Source organism: Xenopus laevis, chromosome 5L (genome assembly GCF_017654675.1).
Source record: "Xenopus laevis strain J_2021 chromosome 5L, Xenopus_laevis_v10.1, whole genome shotgun sequence".
Classification (NCBI taxonomy): domain Eukaryota; kingdom Metazoa; phylum Chordata; class Amphibia; order Anura; family Pipidae; genus Xenopus; species Xenopus laevis.
In genome coordinates, this window is record NC_054379.1 from 39,373,700 (window position 1) to 39,380,137 (window position 6,438).

Below are 6,438 nucleotides of genomic sequence, written 5' to 3' on the forward strand. Positions count from 1 at the left end.
ACCACATTAAAGGAGAAGGAAAGTCATTTCAAACTTGGCGCTGCCAAATGTTAGGCACCCCAAGTCATTGTATTAACTTACCTGAAACCCCAGGCCAGTGCTCCTATCAGCAGAAAACTGCACCGGCCTGGGGTTCTTCCAGCGAGGACCACGGAGCGATCCTCTTCCCCCAAGTGTGAAACAACTTTTTAAATGGTGATTATGTCACAGTAAATACATATTTTTGTATCTTTTTCTGTATTTTTTGCAGACGTTATTAGTCCCCTTGATGTGCTGTTCTTGCCATTATAGCTCCGATCATATTTTCAGAGCATCAAGGCCAACACAGTCACCAGCTTTATGCTGATATTACATGTGCTTTTTTTATGCACAGAAGAAAAAGCAAAAATTATATTTGCTTAGTACATTCCTTTCAGGTGCGTTGTTGGGGTAAAACTGTAACACTTGGCAGTTATATAGTGGTGACTCTGTGTAACATGAATACATCATAACGTCATATTGCTCCATTTTTGGCTGGATCCGTTGCCTTACCAGAATCCAGTTTAGCACTGCCCTAGGCATCCTGCTTTAAAGGTGAAATAAGGGGTTCTGCCATAGAATGTACAGACATATTAGCTGAGTGTATGAGTTGTGGACAATTAATACTGTAGGTTTAATAAAGTGTACATATTGTATAATGTTGAATAGAAAGTGTCTCATGGCTACTGGTACAACAGTGCAGAGAGCTGGTGTACAGACAGCATTACATGGCACTTATACTCACATCTGGCTGGGAATGGGTTAAAAAAGGCTGGCTCCCCTGGGACCTTCTGCCTTCACAGGACATTGCATAAGCTGGAAATACTTAGAGGTCTTAATAAGCCCTGAACTCCGTGTTCCATGAAAACATTTCAAGGAATCTACGAAAACAATATGTTTTTTTGTAATAGACAGTAGTTTGCAGGAGGGAGCACAATCCCAGCATTGCTCTCGAGTAGAACTGACATACCCCGAGCCAGACAGCGGTGTTGTGATCAGACCACAGTTAAACCGTAGAGATGTTTAGATTTTTAAACAAAATGATTGGATGTTGTTGGACTGCTACCTGCTCTTTTCATACGTGAGACAGCTAAGGAAAAACTGCAGTATATTGATGATATTTGTCGCCTGAGCCTGGAGGGAAAGATAGAAGATAAGTATTTACTTATATTATATACTGAATAAAGTACTCCCTCTTGTAAAATATAAGGATACCGAGGCTGAAGACCAAGGGGCCCATTCACTAAATTCGAGTGAAGGAATAGAAGAAAAAATACTTTGAATTTGGAAGTGTTTTTTTGGCTACTTCGACCATCGAATGGGCTACTTCAACTGCGACTTCGAATTGAATGATTCAAACTAAAAATTGTTCGACCATTCGATAGTCGAAGTACTGTCTCTTTAAGAAAAAACTTCGACCCCCTAGTTCGCCACCTAAAAGCTACTGAAGTCAATGTTAGCCTATGGGGAAGGTCCCAATAGGCTTGGCTATCTTTTTTTGGTCGAAGGATAATCCTTCGATCCATGGATTAAAATCCTTTGAATCGTTCGATTTCGAAGGATTTAATCGTTTGGTAGAACGATTATTCCTTCGAATGTTCGATCGAACGAATTGCGCAAAATTCTTCGACTTCGATATTCGAAGTCGAAGGATTTTACTTCGCCAGTCGAATATCGAGGGTTAATTAACCCTCGATATTCAACCCTTAATACATCTGCCCCCAAGTGTTTTTATACAGGCCATGGAACTCCATGGAGGTGACTTCTAATATCCTCATATTTTGCAACAGGGGGTACTTTATTTATTATAATACACAAGTGTCAGTGAGTCATGTGACAGAAATGACATCAATAAAGCTCTGATTATAACCGATGACATCACTAAGCACTGTTTATTCACGGCACTTGTGTATTATAAGAATATAAAGGAGAGAAAAAGGGTTTTGAAAAAAAACTAAGGATTTAAAGTCAGGTTTTAGCCATTGTCCCACCATGGTTGAGGCTGTATATGATGAAGAGAGTGTTCTGATGGCCATATGTACTGCTGAAGAGCTGGTGGTTACAGGAGGGTACATTTATTATACAATATTATAAGCTTTTATGTCTTTATTTGATCATCGTTAGCCTTTCTTTTAACCACCTATAGGCCAGAGCCAAACAAAAGACTTTTTTTTTGCAGTTGGCAAAGCCTCAACATACTTTTGCCATAGATCAGCACCACCAATTTTGTAGAACGTACACCTGTACCCCCAGTATTCGCTTCTGTTAAATCATCATGGGGCTTTCTGTCCTAATTTAGTATTAGAGACACATTAATGGGGCTGTATTGTAACTTGCAAAGCAAAATCCTATAAAGCATTTGGTGGGGCAGTTCAGTCTTTTGTGTTACCCTGTTGATCATTTATCAGTTGCATTTGTGATATCTGTACCCCATAGGTTCTTCTCAACATTGGTCTCCAAGTGATAAATTCCTGAAATCAGCATTATGTTGTGATGTCTGTACCCCAAGGGTTCTTTTCCACACCTTTCTACAAGTGATAGATTCTTGAAATCAGCATTACGTTAATATCCAGTCAATTAAATGTAAGCTAAAGTATACTAACTGCTGGAACACGTGGCAGCACTTGACAACACTGTTTGGTGCAGTGCATCATGGTATCCTCAACAATATTAGACTGATATTTAATAGGAAAAAACAATAAAAATACTACAAATGTTTAATTTTATATTATCTTTCTAAGGCGGTTTCAGGTAAACTGCAAGGAGTTTTAACGATACCTTATCATTATGTGCATCAGTTATCATTTAATATATAAAGTTATGTTTATCTCTTGCTGGTCTTAGAGCATTGCATCAATATATGTTTAAGTATATATATATATATATTTTATATTTCGTTTGTAATGGAAAACTCTGATTAAAACAAGGGGAATTTCCTGTAGGATTTCCATTGTGTTATATGTGGTTTTTTTTATTAGTCATGCAGTCAGTAGGAATATATTTCTGCCACTCACTTGACAGGGGGATATTGTTCATTACAAGCAGGTATAGGCAAGTGGCATTGTGGGAAATGGAAAAAATACATGGCTGTTCTAAATAGGAAAGTTTATATGTTTTACTAGAGAAATACACATACCCACATAGTCTGTCTATCACCCCTAAATTCACAATTCTTGTCTTCTGGAAGCTGCACCTCTCCATAGGCATTAACATCCTATAACTTATTTCCTACAATAAATTACATCCCCCCATAACTGTTTGGGGTTCATGGGGTTTCAGTTGACTGCCACAGTGTACTGGGCAAAAACTGGAACCTTTTAAGCCTCCATGCATGTGTACGAGTATAACCTATATTGTACCTTACTGAGGAGGAGGCAACGTTTAGGGCACGCTGGGAGGAGTCATAAAGAGACTAAATTAGTTGGTAATGTCCACTGAGCTGTTTAATAAGCCCTTGGTGAACGTTGTGTAAAGCCAAAATTGTCTGATTTGTCATCAGAAATGTGTGACAATAATCTGAAGTCTCTCTCATTCCTATAGAATACTTTCTGTAGATTTTGACATACTCCAATACCTACTCAAACCTATTCTTAGTACAGGTATGGGACCTGTAATCCAGAATGGGGTTTTCCAGATAACGATTCTTTCCATAATTCGGATCCCCATACTTAAAGTCTACCTAGAAAATCATGTAAACGTTAAATAAAGCCGGTAGGCTGGTTTTAATTCCAATAAGGATTAATTATATCTTAGTTTGGATAAAGTACAAGCTACTGTTTTATTATTACCGAGAAAACGGAAACCATTTTTATAAATTTGGATAAAATTAAGTCTTTAGGAGACAGTCTTTATGAAATTCTGAGCTTTCTGGATAACGGGTTTCAGTAAAACAGATCCCATGTCTGTACCTGTTATATTGAATAGGAAATCTGTTTATTTAGAGCCCAGTGTAGTGGCACATTTTCATATGAATCTTTTGAACTGTTGCTATAATTCAGGCTCAGCATTATAAGGTATTACAGAGAAAAGTTCCATAGGGCATTAAGGGCAACTCCTGGGATACACACATTGATCTAAATCCCATTCAAATATTATGTTCATGTTTCTGAATGCAGACGGCATTGATTTCGCTGGGTTAAGTACTGAGTGCAGAGATTGTTTTTTGCAGAGTGTAGTACATATACAGTACGTGTGCTAATAATCCAAAACTCAGTGTTAATTTTAAGTCTTATTGTCTTAAGACAATGCTGCGGTATGTGCTAAAAAATTGTATCCGCCAAATATGTCAACCAAATTCATAGGCATTAAAAGAGGGCTGGGGTTAGAGGGTTTGTGGGGCTGTTTTTTAATAAAGCTGTATGATGGGAATAATGTGAAAGTGATTGGGAACAGGTGGATCCAACTAAATGTCCATGTCATTATTTTCCCTAAGATATATAGATGATTGAAAACAGGGCTGCTAACTGCAGGGTATTTACTATACCCCTGGACAGACTTACAAGAGCACTAAGTGACTCAAAGACATATTTTGCATTGGGTGATGCCTACTCGCCACCCCTCTTTCTGCCCCTCATAATACAACGACACTAAACACAGTTGGCTCTGTATTCCTCAGGGCAACCACAGGTCTTTGGGTTTTAAAACAGAGAACAGAGACCTGCTGAAATTTGTAAAGGGAGGAAGGCAGACGAAAAGTGCAAAAATGGTGCATTGTGCCTGTTTTTTGCACTTTGCATTCTTCCTTTCTTGTGTAAATGACCCTTATTGCAGCAGGTTGACAGCTTACTTGTCTTCTCCTACTGAGTCTCATGCTCCTAGAAATTGTCCTGTGACTTTAACCACTGGAGCTCAGTGTCTTGCAACAAGTTGAGACAAAATCCAAGGAAAGGAACAGCCATGCAGGTTGTCAATGTAATGTATTTGCAATGTAATGTAGAGCAATGCGCTAGAGACATCACTATTTGTTAGAACAAGCGTAAATATGGAATGTTCAAGGATGTGTCGATGAAATGTTCTAATTAACCACCTCTTCATTTCCATAACATCATAAAATGGTTGGTTAGTTCCCTCGAACAAGTCATGGCAAGGAACAGAATATAAGCAAGTGGTAGTGAAGAGATGTCAAGCATAGGACTGTAACAGTACTGTACTGTCTGCAGGTTCAGACATTAGACATACAGCTAGAGACTTGTTCTTGAAGGAAAGCTTCAAGAAGAAGAATTGGGAGTGCTGGCACATACCCTATTATTGTGCTGTACAAGATACTTTTCTAAGTACATTCAAATGGAAATAACACTAATTATTTAAGGCAGTTTGGTTTTGTGTAGGTTGCTTTTAGAATAAATATATGAAACTGTTAAAAAAAATGTTAAAAAAAATCAAATTCATGTATTTTTAGGCCGTGTATTTGTAAAACGAATTGTTTTGTGTTTGTGATGCAGATAAATGGGGCTTTGTATCAATCAACTCCTCTGAGTATACTTCTGTTTTAAATGTATTTTGCACATAATAAATCATAGTTTGGTTTAAAAAAAAAAAAAAAAGGTTTTTTTTTGTCTTTTTTTGGGGAGAGGAACTAAATGAAAAATTGACATTTTGGTTTACGGCACTTTTATGTTGTAGGTCAAATACCTGCAGAAAAACAAAATCTGTATAATATATCCTTAGCTTAGTGATGTCATCAGCCATATACCTTGACAGGAGGATGGCACCTTGTCACAGCACCAAACAAATGGGGACACCGGCTGTTATAATCTGTGAATACTGCTTTAAGTTGATGATGACATTTGCAGTGCTAGAGAGAGTTGATGGTAATATAACCATAATAAAAGTTTAGATGCCAGTTATAGCTGGGCCTATAACAATAATTCTTGTGCAAATTATAGGGACTGAGTAGGCTCCTTTTTTGGAAGAGAAATTCTGGCCACACAAACAGGGTGGGTAACATAAAAAACACCTCCTGCACACGCTCCACCCCCCTAATCTTTATTTCCTCCCTTGCTCATTACCAATGTGCACAATAAATTCCTCTCCCTCACTGATGCACTGATATTCAGCATTACAGAAGGGCCAGAATGTGGGTGAGGCGGGCAGAAGGGGCATATACGCACGTCCCTCTTCTGTCAGTAGTTCTGGTCTTGATATATATATATATATATATAAGTCGACTGACTGGCAATATAATGAGTAGGGCAGAAATCAAATTCTTTATTTTTAGATGTATGAGTGTATGCATGTAATATATATATTAAAAAAATCATTTGAGTGGGACAGTCCCGCTTTTGACAGCTCAACCCGCAGTCCCTGATTTGTACTGAATGTCCCAAGTTTCACTTTGATCTACTGCACTGAACAGTCAGAAAACATACAAAGTTTCTAACTTAATGGGCTCTTGGCAGAGAGCCCAGAATATATACAATA